This window comes from Caretta caretta, chromosome 14, assembly GCF_965140235.1.
Source record: "Caretta caretta isolate rCarCar2 chromosome 14, rCarCar1.hap1, whole genome shotgun sequence".
Taxonomy (NCBI): Eukaryota; Metazoa; Chordata; order Testudines; family Cheloniidae; genus Caretta; species Caretta caretta.
Window position 1 is genome coordinate 31,900,420 of NC_134219.1, and position 23,117 is coordinate 31,923,536.

Below are 23,117 nucleotides of genomic sequence, written 5' to 3' on the forward strand. Positions count from 1 at the left end.
TCCAACTGACTCTCCCTGCAACCGCTGCTCCAGACTATGGTGGGGCTGGGCACCTGAACCAGTGGAACTGTCTCCCCTACACTCTCAGTGACCCCCTGCAGCACCACGGAGGAAGCTATATGATTAGAATGCAGTTGGTGCAAAGGCAGACCAGGGTGGGAGGGGGGAAGGAGCAGATTGGCACAAGGACTGGGACTGGATGTGGAGGGAGAGAATCTGGGACTGCTCAAGGAGACTGGGAGACAGTGAGGGAAATGGGGGGATTGGGAGCCAGCTGGCTGTTGAGAAACACTGAGGTCAGGAGAGGAGCTGGGAGGAGTGTGGGGAGACTGACATGGGCTGAACAGTCTCCCAAGGTCCTTGCACTTAGGCTCTGTCCAATTCTTGCTGTTTCTTTCTGTATAGCAGCTGTAAAACACAGCCTTGCCTGTCCCACACACAGCTCAAACACCCCACCAGGCTCTCCATTACCGCAGCACCCTTTGCACCCGGAGCAGGGGGACCAGAACCTGGGTTTCCCCCATGAGAGCACTAATCACTGGACTGCAGAGTCCGTCTCACCCTCTCACTGTCCCAATGAATATTGAAATCGTGATGCACGGTGGAGCAGCTGCAACAGGCGAGACGGAGAGCCCGCTGGCCAGAATGCCCCGTGGCCAGGGCACTTCCGTGAGAGGCAGTAAACCCTAATTAAAGCCTACGCTTCCCCACCAGGCAGAGACAGGCGACCCAGGCTCAGTTCTCTCGCCTTGGCTGAGTGCTCCAACCCCTCAGCTAGCAGGTAAGGAGAGGCACCATTCCTCCATATTTTGAAAGTCAGGTGAGGGCTCATGGCTGTGACTCCTGAGCAGAGGGAGGGGGAGGACTTAGGCACCTAGGTGTCCCCTAGAGGGACAGGGCTGAGGACTTACCCCTCTTCTCAGCATTTCCTATTGGCTAGCTCAGGCTGGTTTCCCTGCTAGTGGAGCCTGTTCCTAGTTGCCTTACTCTCCCCATTCATCGTACAGGTGCCTAACTCAGGCCTGTGCCTTCCACTAGGCAGCAGGGCATCTGCGTGTCAGGCATGGCAACCCAGGTGGAAAGTGGTCTGAGAAAAGTGGGAGGCCTAACATAACCTGGGAACAGCAGCTTTGGGTAAGACAGCGCTCAAAAGTGTCACTCGGAGACCCAACTTCTTTAAGCTGCTGGAATCCTGTGTCCAGTTCGGGGTCCACAATTCAATAAGGATGTTGATAAATTAGAGGAGGTTCAGAGCAGAGCAATGACAATGATTAAAGGATTAGAAAACCTGCCTTACAGTGATAGACTCAAAGAGCTCAGTCTATTTAGTTTAACAAAGAGAAAGTGAAGGAGTGATGTGATTACAGTCTATAAAGTAAAAAGAAAAGGAATACTTGTGGCACCTTAGAGACTAACCAATTTATTTGAGCATAAGCTTTCGTGAGCTACAGCTCACTTCATCGGATGCATACTATGGAAAGTACAGAAGATCTTTTTATACACACAAAGCATGAAAAAATGGGTGTTTACCACTACAAAAGGTTTTCTCTCCCCCCTCCCCTGCTGGTAATAGCTTATCTAAAGTGATCACTCTCCTTACAATGTGTATGATAATCAAGGTGGGCCATTTCCAGCAAAAATCCAGGTTTTCTCCCCCCCCCCCGGATTTGTGCTGGAAATGGCCCACCTTGATTATCATACACATTGTAGGAGAGTGATCACTTTAGATAAGCTATTACCAGCAGGAGAGTGGGGTGGGGGGAGAGAAAAGTTTTTGTACTGGTAAACACCCACTTTTTCATGCTTTGGTGTATAAAAAGATCTTCTGTACTTTCCACGGTATGCATCTGATGAAGTGAGCTGTAGCTCACGAAAGCTCATGCTCAAATAAATTGGTTAGTCTCTAAGGTGCCACAAGTACTCCTTTTCTTTTTGCGAATACAGACTAACACGGCTGCTACTCTGAAACCAGTCTATAAAGTATCTACATGGGGAACAAATAATAGAATTATAGAATATTAGGGTTGGAAGAGACCTCAGGAGGTCATCTAGTCCAACACCCTGCTCAAGGCAGGACTAACCCCAACTAAATCATCCCAGCCAGGGCTTTGTCAAACCGGGCCTTAAAAACCTCTAAGGATGGAGATTCCACCACCTCCCTAGGTAACCCATTCCAGTGCTTCAACACCCTCCTAGTGAAATAGTGTTTCCTAATATCCAACCTAGACCTCCCACACTGCAACTTGAGACCATTGCTCCTTGTTCTGTCATCTGCCACCACTGAGAACCGCCTAGCTCCATCATCTTTGGCCCCCTCCTTGAAAGTTGAAGGCTGCTATCAAATCCCCCCTCACTCTTCTCTTCTGTGGACTAAATAAGCCCAGTTCCCTCAGCCTCTCCTCATAAGTCATCTGCCCCAGCCCCCTAATCATGCCCTCCATTGGACTCTCTCCAATTTGTCCACATCCTTTTTGTCGTGGGGGACCCAAAACTGTACGCAGTACTTCAAATGTGGCTTCACCAGTGCCATCAAGGGGAATAATCACTTCCCTCGATCTGCTGGCAATGCTCTTACTAATGCAGCCCAATATGCTGTTAGCCTTCTTGGCAACAAGGGCACACTGTTGACTCATATCTAGGTTCTCATCCACTGTAATCTCCAGATCTTTTTCTTAGCCAGTCCCCAGCCTGTAGCCGTGCATGGGATTCTTCCATCCTAAATGCAAGACTCTGCACTTGTCCTTGTTGAACTTCATCAGATTTCTTTTGGCCCAATCCTCCAATCTGTCTAGGTCCCTCTGGACCCCATCTCTACCCTCCAATATATATACACCTCTCCCCCCAGCTTAGCGTCATCCGCGAACTTCCTGAGGGTGCAATCCATCCCATCATACAGGTCATTAATGAACATGTTGAACAAAACCGGCCCCAGGACCGACCCCCGGGGCACACCACTTGATACTGGCTGCCAACTAGACACCGAGCCATTGATCACTACCCATTGAGCCCGATGATATAGCCAGCTTTCTATCCACCTTATAGTCCATTCATCCAATTCATACTTCTTTAACTTGCTGGCAAGAATAATGTGGGAGACCATATCAAAAGCTTTGCTAAAGTCAAGGTATATCACAAATATTTAATAACGAGCGCTTCAATCTAGCATAGAAAAGTCTAACATGAACCAACGGCTGGAAATTGAAGCTAGAGACCCACAGACTGGAAATGAGGTGTAAATTTCTAACAGTGAGTGTAATTAAGCACTGGAACAACTTACCAAGAGTTGTGGTGGATTTTCCATCCCTGACCATTTTTAAATCAAGATATTTATTTTTCTAAAAGATCTGCTCTAGAAATTAGTTGGGGGCAATTCTCTAGCCTATGCTGTGCAGGTAGGGTGACCAGATGTCCAGGTTTTATAGGGACAGTCCCGATTTTGTGGGCTTTTTCTTATATAGGCACCTATTACCCCCCATCCCCTGTCCTGATTTTTTACACTTGCTATCTGGTCACCTTATGTGCAGGTCAGACTAGATTATCACAATGGTCCCTTCTGACCTTAAAATGTATGAAAAAATATCTTTTGTCAGGTCTGCAACTCCTTGAGATGCTTCACTCCCCCTGCATGCACACACACTTTAAGCACTAGTTCCAATGTGGAATCTAGTCCCTTTGTGGCTTTAGCCCTTGGAGACTCCAAGCAACGGATAATCTGTTCCCAAGGTAATTGGTTCCCACAGATAATTACACTGACAGTTAAAAACTCTGCTCCTTAAAACAGGGGGATTGACGATGGTATCTATGCAGGGAGAAGCTTTCTGAGACAAGGCTCTGCAGTCCAGCGGACAAAGACAAAACAAGATCCAATGGCTGGAGTTGGGAGTCAGTAAATTCAAACAGGAAATGACACTAGTGTGATCACAGTGAGGCATCAAAACAGAATACCAGCTGGTCAGGCTGGATGTAGGGATCACTGGATGAGGAGCCCTGGTCTGTGCGATGCAGGAGGACAGGACAGATGATCACAATGGTCCCTTCCAGCCTTAAAATCAGTGATAATAAATATTTACTGTAACTACATCAAACCACTACAAACTGGATCACGGGTTAGAGAACACAAGTTCTTCCAAGTGAGAGAGAGGGTCGATCCTTCTGCATCATGTTATCAACTCTGGTGATATTACTGTGAGTAATATTTAGAGTACATCATACGGCCCCAGCTCCTGGAGTCTTGTGCTCCCTTGTGAATCTCAGCTAGCTAGCTTTCTTGCTAGTTTCCAGCCCTTGTGGTTGAAGAGAAAACACAACCCTTTAAAGGCTTGAAAAGCAAAAGATTAATATGCATTGGATTCTTTTTATCTCTCTTTTTTTTTTAAATAACATGATTTTTAAATCCATCTTTTTGGACTGTGGTGCATGACTTTTTAGCATTTCGAGTCAGCAATACCGTATTCCTTATGATATTTTGTAGCATTAATATTCTAGGTATGGAGTATGTACAAAAACCAGTCATCCTGCCAATATATTTCTATAGGCTGAGCTGGCAAAGTCCATTGCTGGGAGCTTTGCCATTCCTGACTAACACAACCATTTCAAACAAACAGTCATGCCATGCCATGATGTTACTCCCTGGGACTAAGTCAAACCTTACTTCATCTCCAATCTGCTTCTCTCAGGGCCTCTTTCACTAAAGCCCAACAACAAAGAACACCTCGCAGACAAAGGCTCTCATCCCCAGTGCAGGCACAGTGCACAGAGATCCAAGCGCCATACCCCACAGAGCTCATTGCAGAGCGGTCACTTTGTTCTGCACAGACCCAGCCCCTCCCACCCGGCCTAAACCCACCCACAGACATTTTAAACCCCCCCAGTAACAGAGTCTCTGAGCCAAGAGCTAGAAAAGAGCAGAATCCAAGGAGCTGCTTTGAGGGATCCCCCTGACACTGTCCCCAAGGCAATGCATCCCCCCGAGCAGTGTGTGGACTAGGCAGAGGCAGGAACTGCCTTTTCCTCTCCCTACCCCTCATCTTGTCCAGGAAAGTCAATCTGCCCGGGTGCTGCAGGGAATGGGGCTGGGAGCAGGAACCTCCCTCCCCATTTATTGCTCCTGCTGCCCCTGCTAGTCTCTCCCCCATCTCCTTCCTGACCCCTCTCCCCTCCCCTCGGGTTGGGAGACTGGGTCCCTGGCCCGCTCCCGGGCCGGTCGCTCTCCCGGAGCTGGGTCGGCTCCTGCAGGCGCTCAGGGGAGCAGCTCTGGGACTCGCAGACAGGAGGGGCCATTTGTGCAGAGTCACTTTCCTGCCTATCTAGGGTGATTAGCTAGCAAGTGTGAAAAATTGAGACACCTTTTTTGGGAGGGGGCAGGGGGAAGACAGTGGATATAGCTACCCATACAAGACAAAACCCCTAATATCTTGGGACAGGCCAGATAATATTAGGAGGTCTGGTCAACCTACGCCCACCCCCGGGTCTCTCCCCTCACCTGCAGCAGGCTCCGGCTCAGGGGCTGGTGTCGGCAGAGCCCGGGGCTGTCCCGGGGGCTTGTTCCAGCCCCCAGAGAAAGTCCCCCCGGCTGGGCACAGAGGGACACTAGGGAAGGGTTCTCCCCGCACCCACCCCGCTGGGCGGCAGCAGCTCAGTCTGCCTTTTGGACACTACAGATGAAGCAGCAGCTGTGACCCAGGAAGCTCAACCCCGGATCTGCTCAGCATAGAGATTGCAGTAACCAGCATCTTCCCTTCCTTCCAATAGCCAGAGCCCTCTGGTGGCCACAGCTCAGGAGCCCTGGGCCCAGACCTGCTGCATGGCAGGAATCCGGCCAGAGCCCTGCCTGCACCTGAGCAGTTACAAACCAATTTGGAAATTAGGAGGGAAACAAGAAAAGAATTTTTTTCTTTTCGGGTTGTGAAATTTTCCATCCTTAGTGTGACTGAAGATGGTTGTGTACCATGATCAAAATATGAGCTTTCAAAAAAGGATTTCTGTAACCAGCATTACATATGTACCTATATTTTAAAATTCTACTATGTGACAAAGACAATCAAGTTTTAGGCAAGGGTCCTGCCGACTTCCCATCCTGCATTACAGTTAAGCATGTGAATAAGCATGTTCAACTGAGGTGGCAAAATTTGCAGATGATACAAAACTACTCAAGCTAGTCAAGTCCCCGACTGCGAAGAGTTACATAGGGATCTCACAAACTTGGGTGACTGGGCAGATGAAATTCAATATTGATAACTGCAAAGTAATGCACATTGGAAAACATAATCCCAACTATACATATAAAATGATGGGGTCTAAATTAGCTGTTAACACTCAAGAAAGATGTTGGAGTCATTGTGGATGGTTCTCTAAAAATACGCAGCGGCAGTCAACAAAGCAAACAGAATGTTGGGAATCATTGAGAAAGGGATAGATAAGACAGGAAATATCATATTGCCTCTATATAAATCCATGGTACGCCCACATCTTGAATACTGTGTGCAGATGTGGTCATCCCATCTCAAAAAAAAAAAATTTTGAATTGGAAAAGGTTCAGAAAAGAACAACAAAAGTGATTAGGGATATGGAATAGCTTCTGTATGAGGAGAGATTAATAAAACTGGGCCTTTTCAGCTTGGAAAAGAGATGACTAGGGGGATATGATAGAGGTCTATAAAATCATGACTGGTGTGGAAAAAGTAAATAAGGAACACAACACAAGAGCAAGGGGTCAACAAATGAAATTATAGGCAATAGGTTTAAAAAACAAAAGGAAGTATTTCTTCACACAATGCAGAGTCAACCTGTGGAACTCCTTGCCAGAGGATGTTGTGAAAGCCAAGACTATAACAGGATTCAAAAAAGAAATAGATAAATTCATGGAGGATAGGTCCATCAATGGCTGGTAACCAGGATAGGCAGGCATGGTGTCCCTAGCCTCTGTTTGCCAGAAGCTGGGAATGGGCAACCAGGGATGGACCACTTGATTACCTGTTCTGTTCATTTCCTCTGAAGCACCTGGCATTGGTCACTGTCAGAAGACAGGATCCTGAGCTAGATGGACCATTGGTCTGCCCAGTGTGATGGAGTGTGCATACCCCTCACTAGGTGAGAATGGGTTCATCCCACACTGTGGGTGGAGGAAGTTCCGCCCCTCAGACCATGGTGGGCATGCTCCAACTCTTGTTGGAGTATAAGAGGGAGCAGACTAGGTCAGTCTAGGCTGAATGCTGAGGAGGAAGGATGCTTGGTGAAGGCTCTAGCCCAGGAGCCAGTACAGCCCTTGCCTGTGGGAGCTGGAGAGCCCAAGAACTGACCAGAGACCTGTTGTCTATAGCTGAGTCAAAGTCCCAGTGAGTTACCTTTGCCAAGGGCCTGGAGACCCCAGTGTCATATGGACCATGACTTCAGGAAGCAGGGTAGGAAGCGGCCCAGGGAGGGGGAAGAGAATTGTGACCTCCCGCAAAGCAGAGTCTGCCTGTTGTGATATGATTCCCCACTGACTGGGTGGCAGACACATTTGCTACTAATGGGGCCCTGGGCCAGGAGCTGGTGGAGCAGAGAGGGCTCAGGTCCCATCCCTTCTCCCTGCCCCCGCCCCCCTGGACTGTCACTGCCCTGGGTTGTGGTCCTTGGCCTCTAGGCCACATAGCCCTGCACTTGACCACTATATTGACTCTGGGGGGAGGGATAGCTCCTGCTAAACCCAGGGTTGTGAGTTCAATCCTTGAGGGGGCCATTTAGGGATATAGGGCAAAAATTGGGGATTGGCCCTTCTTTGAGCAGGGGGTTGGACTAGATGACCTCCTGAGGTCCCTTCCAACCCTGATATTCTATGGCCACTTAACCATGCCACCTTGCACTTGAGGGCTGCTATATTGACTCTGGCCATTAAGCAGCACTATCTTGAGTCCCAGGACATTCTGGTAGACTAACGGTGGTGCCATCACACCCACAATCCACACCAAAGAGGGATGGGGTGTTCATGCACCACCACACCAGTATGGTCATTCTTATTTTCTTAAGTCTTTGCTTTTATATCTTGTGTGTGGCCTATGGAAAGCCCCAGGACTGCTCACCATACATGTAGGAATCTCTGAGTGGGGTTCTGGCCTGGGTTATACAGGGAGTCAGCCTGGATGATCAGTGGTCCCTTTTGACCTTGGAATCTAAAACCACTAATTACATCAAACCAATTTATATTTGATTGCATGTTAAACAGATGCTTTCCCCAGTTGACAGCTGGGATTGATCCTTCTGCATCATATTATCAACTGTTGTGATTTTATTGTCTCACAATATGTAGAGTTTATCTTGCACCCCCAGCTCCTGGAGTCATGTGCAGTACATGCTGATGTGTTTGCTGAACCGGGCGGCCTTATATAATTATGATATTTAGATTGCTGCTAGGGCTGTTTAATTGCAGTTAACTCAAGTGATTAACTCAAAAGAAATTAACCCAATTAAAAAATTAGTCGGGTCTAATTACACCATTAACAATATAATACCAATTTAAAATTTTGGGTGTTTCTCTACATATACATTTCAATTACAACACAGAATACAAAGTGTACTGTGCTCACTTTACATTTGATACAAGTATTTGCACTACAGTACTTGTATTAGGTGAATTGAAAAATACTATCTTTACAATGCAATCACTTTATCATGAAAGTTGAACTTACAAATGTAGAATTATGTACAAAAAACCTGCACTCAAATAAAACAATCTAAAATTTTTTAGAGGCTGCAAGTCCATCAGTCCTACTTGTTCAGCCAATTGCTCAGACAAACAAATTTGTTTACATTTACGGGAGATAATGCAGCCTGCTTCTTATTTAAGTCATCAGAAAGTGAGAGGAGGCATTCACATGGCACTTTTGTAGCTGGCATTGCAAGGTATTTACATGCCAGATAGGCTAAAACTTTTGTCTTCCACTTCATTCTTTAGCCACCATTTCAGAGGAGCTGTTTCCATGCTGATGCATTGTTAAAAAAATGCATTCATTAAATTTGTGACTGAACTCCTTTGGGGAGAATTGTACATCTCCTGCTCTGTGGTTTTACCTGTGTTCTGCCATATAGAACATGTTATGGCAGTCTCAGCTAGTGACCCAGCATATGTTGTTCATTTTCAGAACACTTTCCAGTACTGGATTTACCATGGTGCTGGGCCCACAGTTCAAAGGGGCCCCACCTGGCCCGCTTTTCTCCACGGCACCCCCCTCCCCTCCCGGCTCTCCTATGGGGGCAGAAGCTTGATGCTGTTAGGGACACTGGGGCATGGCCACTAGGTAACTTGAGGGGATGGAAGACCACGAGTGTCAATGAAGCCCCCTCGCACTAGGCCCAAGTGTCCTTGGGGGGGGGGGGGGCCCTCCCCGCCTGGAGGCACACACAGCAGTTATGCTGAGAATCTGCAACAATATGTTGCAGAGTCAGACTGCCTGAAACTAAGCAAGGCCAAACAGGGGAGATATGGAAGAACAATGCTGAATAAAGCAGCTTTATGTATAGTTTAACAAATGATACAGAGAACCAGGGAACTAGCTGGGAACTGCATTGGCTGGCTATATGAATACTTAGAGCAGCTTGCTATTGGATAAGTATGCTGGGAAAAAGATGTATAAAAGCCTATGTAACTTCCTGCTCTGGGTACAGGATTTGAGATTCAAATCTCCCTGTACCTATTTGAAGCTTCAAATAAACTTTTCTGCTTCTCCATCCACCCTGTTGTGATTATTGGGTGTAGCACACTGGGTAACGAACCAACTTCAGCTGTTTAGCCTCTTGGCACTGGGTGCCGGCAACAATGCTGCCAGCTCCTGCTTAAGGCTTAGCCCTCTCACTTTTAAAAATGATTGCTTGCCCCTCAGGCTTTTCTGGCAGCCCTGTTGCCAGGTATCCCGTTTTAGACTGGAAACTCCAGTAGAAAATGACGAGTGTCCAGTTAGCAGAACTGACTGGAAACTAAAACTCCAGTTATAGGAGTAACCACATTAGCCTCTGCTCCTCCCACTCCCAACACCCACCCCAGAAGGCTGGAAGAGAACCGGCCCTGCTGCTGTGGGAGGAGGGGCAGCTCAGTGCAGAGAGACTAAGAGAATGGGCTAGAACCAGGTAAGTACCTGCTCTATGTGGGCAGGGGGTGGGGCGTGGAAAAATCCTGTTTACCTCTCCCCAGCCCTGCTGGGTTTGCAGTTTACCCCTGGCCCCTCCCTTGCTCCAGGGACCAACCCTAGCTCCTGCCCCACTGGGCTTGTGCCCCAGCCCCTTTTACAATCATTCCCCAAGGGGCCCACAAATGTTGTGGGCCCAGCGCCAAAAAAGTTAATCTGGCCCTGACACTTTCACTGCAGATTTGACAAAATGCAAAGAAGGTACCAATGTGAGATTTCAACAATAGCTACAGCACTCGACCCAAGGTTTAAGAATCTGAAGTGCCTGCCAAAATCTGAGGGGGATGAGGTGTGGAGCATGCTTTCAGAAGTCTAAGCCCTGGTCTACACTAGGACTTTAGATCGAATTTAGCAGCGTTAAATCGATTTAAACCTGCACCCGTCCACACAATGAAGCCCTTTATTTCGACTTAAAGGGCTCTTAAAATCGATTTCCTTACTCCACCCCTGACAAGTGGATTAGCGCTTAAATCGACGTTGCCGGCTCGAATTTGGGGTACTGTGGACACAATTCGATGGTATTGGCCTCCGGGAGCTATCCCAGAGTGCTCCATTCTGACCGCTCTGGACAGCGCTCTCAACTCAGATGCACTGGCCAGGTAGACAGGAAAAGAACCGCGAACTTTTGAATCTCATTTCCTGTTTGGCCAGCGTGGCAAGCTGCAGGTGACCATGCAGAGCTCATCAGCAGAGGTGACCATGATGGAGTCCCAGAATCGTAAAAGAGCTCCAGCATGGACTGAACGGGAGGTACGGGATCTGATCGCTGTTTGGGGAGAGGAATCTGTGCTATCAGAACTCCGTTCCAGTTTTCGAAATGCCAAAACCTTTCTGAAAATCTCCCAGGGCATGAAGGACAGAGGCCATAACAGGGACCCGAAGCAGTGCCGCGTGAAACTGAAGGAGCTGAGGCAAGCCTACCAGAAAACCAGAGAGGCGAACGGCCGCTCTGGGTCAGAGCCCCAAACATGCCGCTTCTATGATGAGCTGCATGCCATTTTAGGGGGTTCAGCCACCACTACCCCAGCCGTGTTGTTTGACTCCTTCAATGGAGATGGAGGCAATACAGAAGTAGGTTTTGGGGACGAAGAAGATGATGAGGAGGAGGTTGTAGATAGCTCACAGCAAGCAAGCGGAGAAACCGGTTTTCCCGACAGCCAGGAACTGTTTCTCACCCTAGACCTGGAGCCAGTACCCCCCGAACCCACCCAAGGCTGCCTCCTGGACTCAGCAGGCGGAGAAGGGACCTCTGGTGAGTGTACCTTTTAAAATGCTATACATGGTTTAAAAGCAAGCATGTGAAAGGATTACTTTGCCCTGGCATTTGCGGTTCTGCCTTTGCAAAAGGTTTCTGGGGAGGGCAGCCTTATTTCGTCCTTCATGGTAGGACACTTTACCACTCCAGGCCAGCAACACGTACTGGGGAATCACTGTAGAACAAAGCATTGCAGTGTATGTTTGCTGGCATTCAACCAAAATCCGTTCACGCGGTGGGAGGAGGCAAAATGCGACCTTGTAACGAAAGCACATGTGCTATGTATGTAATGTTAACTTTCAAGGTTTACCCTGAAAGAGTGTAGCCACTGTTTTATAAAATGTGTCTTTTTAAATACCGCTGTCTCTTTTTTTTTCTCCACCAGCTGCATGTGTTTCAATGATCACAGGATCTTCTCCTTCCCAGAGGCTAGTGAAGCTTAGAAAGAAAAAAAAACGCACTCGCGATGAAATGTTCTCCGAGCTCATGCTGTCCTCCCACACTGACAGAGCACAGACGAATGCGTGGAGGCAAATAATGTCAGAGTGCAGGAAAGCACAAAATGACCGGGAGGAGAGGTGGCGGGCTGAAGAGAGTAAGTGGCGGGCTGAAGACAGGGCTGAAGCTCAAAGGTGGCGGCAGCGTGATGAGAGGAGGCAGGATTCAATGCTGAGGCTGCTGCAGGACCAAACCAGTATGCTCCAGTGTATGGTTGAGCTGCAGCAAAGGCAGCTGGAGCACAGACTGCCACTGCAGCCCCTCTGTAACCAACCGCCCTCCTCCCCAAGTTCCATAGCCTCCACACCCAGACGCCCAAGAACACGGTGGGGAGGCCTCCGGCCAACCAGCCACTCCCCCACAGAGGATTGCCCAAAAAAAAGAAGGCTGTCATTCAATAAATTTTAAAGTTGTAAACTTTTAAAGTGCTGTGCTTAAAGTGCTGTGTGGCATTTTCCTTCCCTCCTCCACCACCCCTCCTGGGATACCTTGGTAGTCATCCCCCTATTTGTGTGATGAATGAATAACGAATGCATGACTGTGAAGCAGCAATGACTTTATTGGCTCTGCAAGCAATGATTAAAGGGAGGAGGGGAGGGTGGTTAGCTTACAGGGAAGTAGAGTGAACCAAGGGGCGGGGGGGTTCATCAAGGAGAAACAAACAGAACTTTTACACCGTAGCCTGGCCAGTCATGAAACTGTTTTTCAAAGCTTCTCTGATGCGTACCGCGCCCTCCTGTGCTCTTCTAACCGCCCTGGTGTCTGGCTGCGCGTAACCAGCAGCCAGGCGATTTGCCTCAACCTCCCACCCCGCCATAAACATCTCCCCCTTACTCTCACAGATATTGTGGAGCACACAGCAAGCAGTAATAACAGTGGGAATATTGGTTTCGCTGAGGTCTAAGCGAGTCAATAAACTGCGCCAGCGCGCCTTTAAACGTCCAAATGCACATTCTACCACCATTCTGCACTTGCTCAGCCTGTAGTTGAACAGCTCCTGACTACTGTCCAGGCTGCCTGTGTACGGCTTCATGAGCCATGGCATTAAGGGGTAGGCTGGGTCCCCAAGGATAACTATAGGCATTTCAACATCCCCAACAGTTATTTTCTGGTCTGGGAATAAAGTCCCTTCCTGCAGCTTTTGAAACAGACCAGAGTTCCTGAAGATGCGAGCATCATGCACCTTTCCCGGCCATCCCACGTTGATGTTGGTGAAACGTCCCTTGTGATCCACCAGAGCTTGCAGCACTATTGAAAAGTACCCCTTGCGGTTTATGTACTCGGCGGCTTGGTGCTCCGGTGCCAAGATAGGGATATGGGTTCCGTCTATAGCCCCACCACAGTTAGGGAATCCCATTGCAGCAAAGCCATCCACTATGACCTGCACATTTCCCAGGGTCACTACCCTTGATATCAGCAGATCTTTGATTGCGTGGGCTACTTGCATCACAGCAGCCCCCACAGTAGATTTGCCCACTCCAAATTGATTCCCAACTGACCGGTAGCTGTCTGGCGTTGCAAGCTTCCACAGGGCTATCGCCACTCGCTTCTCAACTGTGAGGGCTGCTCTCATCTTGGTATTCATGCGCTTCAGGACAGGGGAAAGCAAGTCACAAAGTTCCATGAAAGTGCCCTTACGCATGCGAAAGTTTCGTAGCCACTGGGAATCGTCCCAGACCTGCAACACTATGCGGTCCCACCAGTCTGTGCTTGTTTCCCGAGCCCAGAATCGGCGTTCCACAGCATGAACCAGCCCCATTAGCACCATGATGCATGCATTGGCAGGGCCCATGCTTTCAGAGAAATCTGTGTCCATGTCCTGATCACTCACGGGACCGCGCTGACGTCGCCTCCTCGCCCGGTATCGCGTTGCCATGTTCTGGTGCTGCATATACTGCTGAATAATGCGTGTGGTGGTTAATGTGCTCCTAATTGCCAAAGTGAGCTGAGCGGGCTCCATGCTTGCCGTGGTATGGCGTCCGCACAGAAAAAAGGCGCGGAACGATTGTCTGCCGTTGCTCTGACGGAGGGAGGGGCGACTGACGACACGGCTTACAGGGTTGGCTTCAGGGAGCTAAAATCAACAAAGGGGGTGCCTGTACATCAAGGAGTATTTCAGGCAGGACTGCACGGAGGGTTCCAATAAGAAATGGTGCACCTAAGTTATCGTTGTTATTGGAACAAGGAGGTTAGCCTGGCCTCTGATTGATACATGGCTAGATTTACCTCGCTGCACCTTCTCTGTGAGTGACTGCAGTGTGACCTAGAGGAATGAGTCCCCTAGACAGGGGAGGAGGCAAATGAGTACAAAACAAATCTGGTCTATTTCTTGTTTTGACCCACTCCATCTATCTTTTACATCTTTGGCTGGCAGCAGACGGTGCAGAAGGACTGCATGCCATCCACATCTCATGGCTGCTTGGCAGAAGATGGTACAGTACGCCTGCTAGCCATCCCCATCTCTTGCCTGCCTGGCAGAAGATGGTGCAATACGACTGCTAGCAATCCTCATCTCTTGCCTGCCTGGCAGAAGATGGTACAGTACGACTGCTAGCAGTCCATATCGCCTGCCTGCTCACCATAAGACGGTTCAATAGGACTGACTGCAGGACTAAAGAGAATGACCTGGTCAAGTCACTCCAAATTTAGTCCCTGCGCCCATGTCTGCCCAGGCGCTCCCAGCCGACGCGGCCAGGAGCACCTCGGACACGATGAGGACGACTACCAATCGTATTGCACCGTCTGCTGCCAGAAGGCAAGGGGTTGCTGCTACTGTGCAGCAAAGCCGTACCGCGTCTGCCAGCACCCAGGAGACATAGGGTGACGGTTACCTGAGCGGGCTCCATGCTTGCTGTGGTATGGCGTCTGCACAGGTAACTCAGGAAAAAAGGCGCGAAATGATTGTCTGCCCTTGCTTTCACGGGGGGAGGGAGGGAACGGGAGGCTGACGATATGTACCCAGAACCACCCGCGACAATGTTTTAGCCCCATCAGGCATTGGGATCTCAACCCAGAATTCCAATGGGCAGCGGAGACTGCGGGAACTGTGGGATAGCTACCCACAGTGCAACGCTCCGGAAGTCGACGCTTGCCTCGGTACTGTGGAAGCGCTCCGCCGAGTTAATGCACTTAATGCACTTAGAGCATTTACTGTGGGGACACACACACTCGAATTTATAAAACCGATTTCTAAAAAACCGACTTCTATAAATTCGACCTTATTCCGTAGTGTAGACATACCCTAAGAGCAACACTCTGAGCAGCAACTACAGAACCCAAACTACCAAAAAAGAAAATCAACTATCTGCCTGTGGCATCTGACTCAGATGATGAAAATGAACATGCATCAGTCTGCTCTGCTTTGGATAGTTATAGAGCAGAACCGATCAGCATGGAAGCATGTTCTCTGGAACAGTGGTCCAAGCGTGTAACTTTACAGTGCAAATATTTGTAAAAATTTAAGGAGCACTGTACTTCATATTCTGTTTAACTGAAATCAATAGTTGAAAAGTTAGAAAACTACCATTTAAATATTTTGGGATTTCTATTTAACAGTGATTAAAATGGATTAATCATGATTTTTAATCGCAATTAAATGCAATTAATTCATCATTTGACAGCCCTAATTGCTGCGGTACCTAGAAGCCAGGGCCTCATGGTGCCATGGACTCTACAAACACACTTGACTTAAGTTTTAGATGTAGGCTTAACCTAGCTAAATCACTCAGACTCCTGGAAAATCTCACCCCCTGTGTGATGTAGTTAGGATGACCTACCCAACTGTACAGGCAGTTTGTCTTATCGAAGATTTCATAGAATCATAGAATATCAGGGTTGGAAGGGACCCCTGAAGGTCATCTAGTCCAACCCCCTGCTCGAAGCAGGACCAATTCCCAGTTAAATCATCCCAGCCAGGGCTTTGTCAAGCCTGACCTTAAAAACCTCTAAGGAAGGAGATTCTACCACCTCCCTAGGGAACGCATTCCAGTGTTTCACCACCCTCCTAGTGAAAAAGTTTTTCCTAATATCCAATCTAAACCTCCCCCACTGCAGCTTGAGACCATTACTCCTCGTTCTGTCATCTGCTACCATTGAGAACAGTCTAGAGCCATCCTCTTTGGAACCCCCTTTCAGGTAGTTGAAAGCAGCTATCAAATCCCCCCTCATTCTTCTCTTCTGCAGGCTAAACAATCCCAGCTCCCTCAGCCTCTCCTCATAACTCATGTGTTCCAGACCCCTAATCATTTTTGTTGCCCTTCGCTGGACTCTCTCCAATTTATCCACATCCTTCTTGTAGTGTGGGGCCCAAAACTGGACACAGTACTCCAGACGAGGCCTCACCAATGTCAAATAGAGGGGAACGATCACGTCCCTCGATCTGCTCGCTATGCCCCTACTTATACATCCCAAAATGCCATTGGCCTTCTTGGCAACAAGGGCACACTGCTGACTCATATCCAGCTTCTCGTCCACTGTCACCCCTAGGTCCTTTTCCGCAGAACTGCTGCCTAGCCATTCGGTCCCTAGTCTGTAGCGGTGCATTGGATTCTTCCGTCCTAAGTGCAGGACCCTGCACTTATCCTTATTGAACCTCATCAGATTTCTTTTGGCCCAATCCTCCAATTTGTCTAGGTCCTTCTGTATCCTATCCCTCCCCTCCAGCGTATCTACCACTCCTCCCAGTTTAGTATCATCCACAAATTTGCTGAGAGTGCAATCCACACCATCCTCCAGATCATTTATGAAGATATTGAACAAAACCGGCCCCAGGACCAACCCTTGGGGCACTCCACTTGATACCGGCTGCCAACTAGACATGGAGCCATTGATCACTACCCGTTGAGCCCGACAATCTAGCCACCTTTCTACCCACCTTATAGTGCATTCATCCAGCCCATACTTCCTTAACTTGCTGACAAGAATACTGTGGGAGACCGTGTCAAAAGCTTTGCTAAAGTCAAGAAACAATACATCCACTGCTTTCCCTTCATCCACAGAACCAGTAATCTCATCATAAAAGGCGATTAGATTAGTCAGGCATGACCTTCCCTTGGTGAATCCATGCTGGCTATTCCTGATCACCTTCCCCTCATGCAAGTGCTTCAGGATTGATTCTTTGAGGACCTGCTCCATGATTTTTCCAGGGACTGAGGTGAGGCTGACTGGCCTGTAGTTCCCAGGATCCTCCTTCTTCCCTTTTTAGGTCATCCATCGACCTAGCTACCATCGCTCAAGGGGGTGGATTAATTAGTGATAAAAACCCTTCTGTTGCTGCAGCATGGTGTTACAGTAACACCGCTTCAATGCTGTAGCTGTGCCACTGAAGTGTGGGTGGTATAGACAGGCCCTTCAGCTCTGATCTCACAACCACTTGCACGCTTTCATTTACTACAGTGAAATCAAAGTTAAGACAAATGAATCATTACAGGATTGTGGCCCTTTCAGAGCAGCAAAAGAGAAAAGGGAATTTTTTTTTTTTAAAATTCTTTTCCCTTCACACCAGCCCCCTCCCCCTACTGCCTATTTTTGTCTTCAGCACCCTACAGCTGATTGTCTGCAAACAGCTAATCCAGCTGCCCATCAAAGGTTAATGGGGGGGCCCTCCCAAATGTGCAAGAGCTGATTTGCTGCTGATTATCACAGTGGGATTACCCCTCAGTTCACTAGCTGAGCACCCACTCTTTTTCCTATGGGTGCTCACATATGGCAAACAGGGACTTTCTTTCCCAACTGGCAGACCACCACTGGTAGTGTTGAAATGCTCGTAGTGATCCTGGGGTCCTAGCCTATCCCTTGCTCATGAAGCTGTACACCTCTACAGCATGAAGGAGAGATTCAACTACTGTCTTTTTTTGGGATGGGGTGACCACATCTGCATGCATTATTCTGGATTTATATAGAGGCAATATATTTACTCTTATCTATTCCTTTTCGTGATTCCCAACATTCTGGTCACTTTTTTGACTGCTGCTGAACAGGGAGTAGATCAGAGGTGGGCAAACTATGGCCTGCGGGCCACATCCGGCCCGCAGGACCATCCTGCCCGGCCTTGGAGCTCCCTGCTGGGGAGGCTAGCCCCTGGCCCATCCCCCACTTCCCCCCTCCCCTGCAGCCACACAGGCAGCAGTCTGGGTGGCGGGGCTGTGTGCTCCTTGCAGGGGATCCCAGCAGGGCAGGGAGCTGGACTGGTGCAGGAGCTGTAGTTGGAGGTTACCTGCTCCATCTGCACCAAGTACATGGCGGTGCCTGTGATGCTGGACTGCGGGCATAATTACTGTGAGGACTGCATCAGCCAGCACTGGGGCAGGGTGGAGGAGGAGCCGCCGAGGCAGTGCCCCCTTTGCCGCTGGACGTTCCAACAGCGCAGCTTCCGCCAGAACAAGCTGCCGGCCAACATGGTGGCGATCATGGAGCAGTTCCCCTCCCAGGACAAGGCCCAGGATGTGCACTCCACATCCAGCATGCTGTGGGGGGAGGTGGAGCCCATGGGGAAGAACCCCCAGGAGCAGCAGGTAAAACAGCAAGAACCCAGTGCAGCTGGAGTGAGTGCCCCCATGGCTCGGTGGTGCCATTCTGTGCCCTGAGATCACCAGGGGAAGGCTGGTGGCTGGAGGGGGGACCCAGTGGCAATTGGGAGGGGTCTCACCCAAGCTTGGAGGGCATGGATTACCCTGACATCAGGTCCCGTGCAGCCCCACACCATGACCCCAACCCCCACTTGGAATGGGGCAGCCATGGGGTACTCTCCACCAGCCCAGGAGCTGGGTTGCTACCTGGCACATTCCATCTTGTAAAAAGAAAAGGAGGACTTGTGGCACCTTAGAGACTAACAAATTTATTAGCGCATAAGCTTTCGTGAGCTACAGCTCACTTCATCAGATGCATGCAGTGGAAAATATAGTAGTGAGATTTTATATACATAGAATATGAAACAATGGGTGTTACCATACAGACGAACAAGAGTGATCAGGAAAGGTGAACTATTTGCAGCAGGAGAGCGGGGGTGGGGGGAAACCTTTTGCAGTGATAAAGGTGGGCCATTTTCAGCACTTTACAAGAACAGTAGGAGGGGAAATAGTTTTACTTTGTGTAATGACCTATCCACTCCCAGTCTTTATTCAAGCCTAAGTTAATTAATTCCAATTCAGCAGTCTCTTGAGTCTGTTTTTGAAGGTTTTTTTTTTTTTGTTGAATTGCAACTTTTAGGTCTGTAATTGAGTGACCAGAGAGATTGAAGTGTTCTCTGACTGGTTTTTGAATGTTATAATTCTTGATGTCTGATTTGTGTCCATTTATTATTTTACATAGAGACTGTCTGGTTTGGCTAATATACATGGCAGAGGGGCATTGCTGGCACATAGCACATTGGCAGATGGTGCAGGTGAACAAGGCTCTGATAGTGTGGCTGATGTAATTAGGCCCTATAATGGTGTCCCCTGAATAGATATGTGGACACAGTTAGCAATGGGCTTTGTTGCAAGGATAGGTTCCTGGGTTAGTGGTTCTGTGGTGTGGTGTGTGGTTGCTGGTGAGTATGTGCTTCAGGTTGGGGGTCTGTCTGGAAGCAAGGACTAGCCTGTCTCCCAAGATCTGAGAGTGATGGGTCATCCTTCAGGATAGGTAGTAGAACCTTGATGATACGCTGGAGAGGTTTTAGTTGGGGGCTGAAGGTGATGGCTAGTGGTGTTCTATTACTTTGTTAGGCATGTCTTGTAATAGGTGACTTATGGGTACTCTTCTGGCTCTGTCAATCTGTTTCTTCACTTCAGCAGGTGGGTACTGTAGTTCTAAGAATGCTTGATAGAGATCTTGCAGGTGTTTGTCTCTGTCTGAGGGGTTGGAGTAAATGCAGTTATATCATAGACCTTGGCTGTAGACAATGGATCGTGTGGTGTGGTCTGGATGAAAGCTGGAGGCATATAGGTAGGAATAGCGGTCAGTAGGTTTCCAGAGAGGGTGGTGTTTGTAACCATCACTTATTAGCACCATAGTGTCCAGGAAGTGGCTCTCTTGTGTGGACTGGTCCAGGCTGAAGTTGATGGTGGGATGGAAATTGTTGAAATCATGGTGTAATTCCCCAAGGGCTTCTTTTCCATGGGTCCAGATGAAGACTCCATCAATGTAGCGCAAGTAGAGTAGGAGCATTAGGGGACGAGAGCTGAGGAAGCATTGTTCTAAGTCAGCCATAAAAATGTTGGCATACTGTGGGGCCATGTGGTTCCCCTCTCCCCCCCCCCCCCCCCACTCTCCTGCTGGTAATAGCTCACCTTTCCTGATCGCTCTTGTTAGTCTGTATGGTAACACCCATTGTTTCATATTCTGTGTATATAAAATCTCCCCACTATATTTTCCACTGTATGCATCCAATGACGTGAGCTAAAGCTCACGAAAACTTATGCTCTAATAAATTTGTTACTCTCTAAGGTGCCACAAGTACTCCTTTTCTTTTTGCGGATACAGACTAACACAGCTGTGTCATAAATATAAAGGGAAGGGTAAACCCCTTTAAAACCCTCCTGACCAGAGGAAAAATCCTCTCACCTGTAAAGGGTTAAGAAGCTAAAGGTAACCTCGCTGGCACCTGACCAAAATGACCAATGAGGAGACAAGATACTTTCAAAAGCTGGGAGGAGGGAGAGAAACAAAGTCTGTCTGTATGCTGCTTTTGCCGGGGATAGAACAGGAACGGTCTTAGAACTTTTAGTAAGTAATGTAGCTAGGTATGTGTTAGATTATGATTTCTTTAAATGGCTGAGAAAAGAACTGTGCTGAATAGAATGACTATCCCTGTCTCTTTTTTGTAACTTAAGGTTTTGCCTAGAGGGATTTTCTATGTTTTGAATCTAATTACCCTGTAAGGTATCTACCATCCTGATTTTAGAGGCGATTCCTTTACTTCTATTAAAAGTCTTCTTGTAAGAAAACTGAATGCTTTTTCATTGTTCTAAGATCCAAGGGTTTGGGTCTGTGGTCACCTATGCAAATTGATGAGGATTTTTACCAAACCTTCCCCAGGAAGTAGGTGCAAGGATTGGGAGGATTTTTGGGGGGGAAGACATGTCCAAACTACATTTCCCAGTAAACCCAGTTTGGTGGCAGTGGATCCAGGGTCAAAGGATAAAATTAATTTGTACCTTGGAAGTTTTAACCTAAGCTGGTGAAAGTAAGCTTAGGAGGTTTTTGTGCAGGTCCCCACATCTGTACCCTAGAGTTCAGAGTGGGGAAGGAACCTTGACAGGCTGCTACTCTGATTCCATCTTGTGAAATCAGCCCAAGACTAAAGCATTTCCCACAACTGCAGCTGCTTCCAAGCTGGGGCTGGGAAAGGAGAAGCTGTGCAGAGTTTCACAGCTGTTCAGCACTGAGCGGGGGGAGGGGAGCAGTCAAAGACCACAGGCAGGGAGGTGGGTGACCACAGACAAAGGGGTTTGTGCAGAGATCAGGCAGGTGAGTAGAGGGCTGTGTGAAGCTTGGAGAGCTAGATACAGCTGGATGGAGATTAGAGGGCTATGGGGAGATGTGTGGAGATTGGACGAACAAGTGGCGGGCATGTATGAAAGATGGATAAATCAGTGTGGCGTTTCTTGCTCCTTCCTCTGAAATGCTCTGCATTGGTGCCACTCAGACAGGACACCCGGCAGGATGGGCCAATGGGACTGATCTGGGGCAGTGAGGAGGGGGATGGGTGTGTGTAGGGGCAAATACCAGGCTAGATGGGGGCACTGCTCTGATCCTGTTTCCTAGGTAATTTTGTAGGAGTTGTTTCAGTCCCATTTCTATTCAGTTCACAATTCATGTCAGACTGGGAACAGAAACTAGCAAAATCGCACACTGGTCCCCACTCCTTCCTCTTGGGCCTCAAATTGTCCCTCAGTGCCAACCTCCCCTTAGCTGCTCCTGTGGCTTTGTGTAAACACCAGCCCCTGCACTGTTGTCCTGGTTCCCTTCCCAGCACACAGTGGGGAATTGAGATTGGATTCCCCCCTTTGAGCTCACCTGGCTGTGATCTCACATGTTGACAGCCAGGAGCAGGGAGCCAAGAGCCCAAGGGGGCAGCTGGGCTTGTGGTGGGGAGCTGCAAGCCCTGGCTCTCAGCCCCTCACGTTGCCCCTCTTTGGTCAGTGGAAGTGTTCCTGGTAAGGACATGCACCACTGACAGAAGGGAAGTAGACATGAAAAAACAGTAATTTTGTGGTGGCTGTAAATCAACCTAACATAGGTCAACTTATGGCTGTAGTGTAGACATGCCCTATGTTGCTCAGGGGTGTGGATTTTTCACACCCCTAAGGCTTGGTCAATCTAATTTTCTAGTGTAGACTAGCTCTGAGGTTGTCACCACTACAATTAAAAACACATGGCTGGCCTGTGCAAGTGTAACCACCACACCCATGAGGTGTGTGGATCTATCCCATCTAGTGGCACCAATACCACAGAGAGATTAAGGAGTCTGCTCTACAGCTTTAGCTAAGTGCCATATGGCTTTTAGCGCATGCGATAGAGGCTCATGCACTAAGCTCTAGAGGTCCCAGGTTTGATCCTGCCCACTGACAACTGGGGTCTGTCAGTGTTACACAAGCTGGCTTGGGCTAAGGGGCTGTTTAATTGTAGTGTAGGCTAGGTCTAGAGTCCAGGGTCTAGGACCCTGCCGGGGGGGGGCATTGGAGAACTGGGGCTGTAGCCCCTTATTCCAAGCCCAAGTCAGTGGCACAGGCCAGCTGTGGGTGTCTAATTGCAGTGTAGATATTCCCTAAGGGGCTGTCCCAAATTGCACTGCACATTCAGCTTTCCCTTTGAGGCCTCCCCATTACAGGACAGAGGTGATCCTGGAGTGGAGGTGCATATATCCGGTCTGCAGCAACATTAGTTCTGTGAAACCCAGGGTGTGGCAGGGATTGGACTGTAATAAGAGTAAAACAACAAATCTGTGCCAGCTGAGGGGGATTAGGACCATGAGAGGTGCAAAGACCAAGGAGGTGGGGGAGGTGTTTGGGGGGTGGGAATAAATGAGAGCATGGCATGAAATTTGTTATGCCTGTTACAGTAGCACTTACCTCCCTGTGCCAGGCACTGCCTAAACACACAGTGAGAGAATCCCTGCCCAGCTGAGATCAGGGCTCCATTGCACCAGGTGCTGCACAGATACACAATGAGAAACAGTCCCTGCCCTGAGTCTGAATTGACTAAGGAAGGAGAATATCTGGGAA

The 23,117-nt window shown here is 48.6% G+C and overlaps 1 protein-coding gene and 1 pseudogene across 4 annotated transcripts in view; one reads left to right on the forward strand and one right to left on the reverse strand.

Moving 5' to 3' along the window:
- Window positions 1-5,687, reverse strand: part of LOC125629159 (uncharacterized) — a 33,381-nt gene extending 27,694 nt beyond the window's left edge. For all 4 annotated transcript variants that reach the window (XM_075119756.1, XM_048834469.2, XM_048834470.2 and 1 more), the window contains exon 1: window positions 5,483-5,687. The gene's annotated coding sequence lies outside the window, so the exon portion shown is untranslated. The remainder of the gene's footprint in view (window positions 1-5,482) is intronic.
- LOC125629143 (E3 ubiquitin-protein ligase TRIM39-like) overlaps window positions 577-23,117 on the forward strand; it is a 33,851-nt pseudogene continuing 11,310 nt past the window's right edge.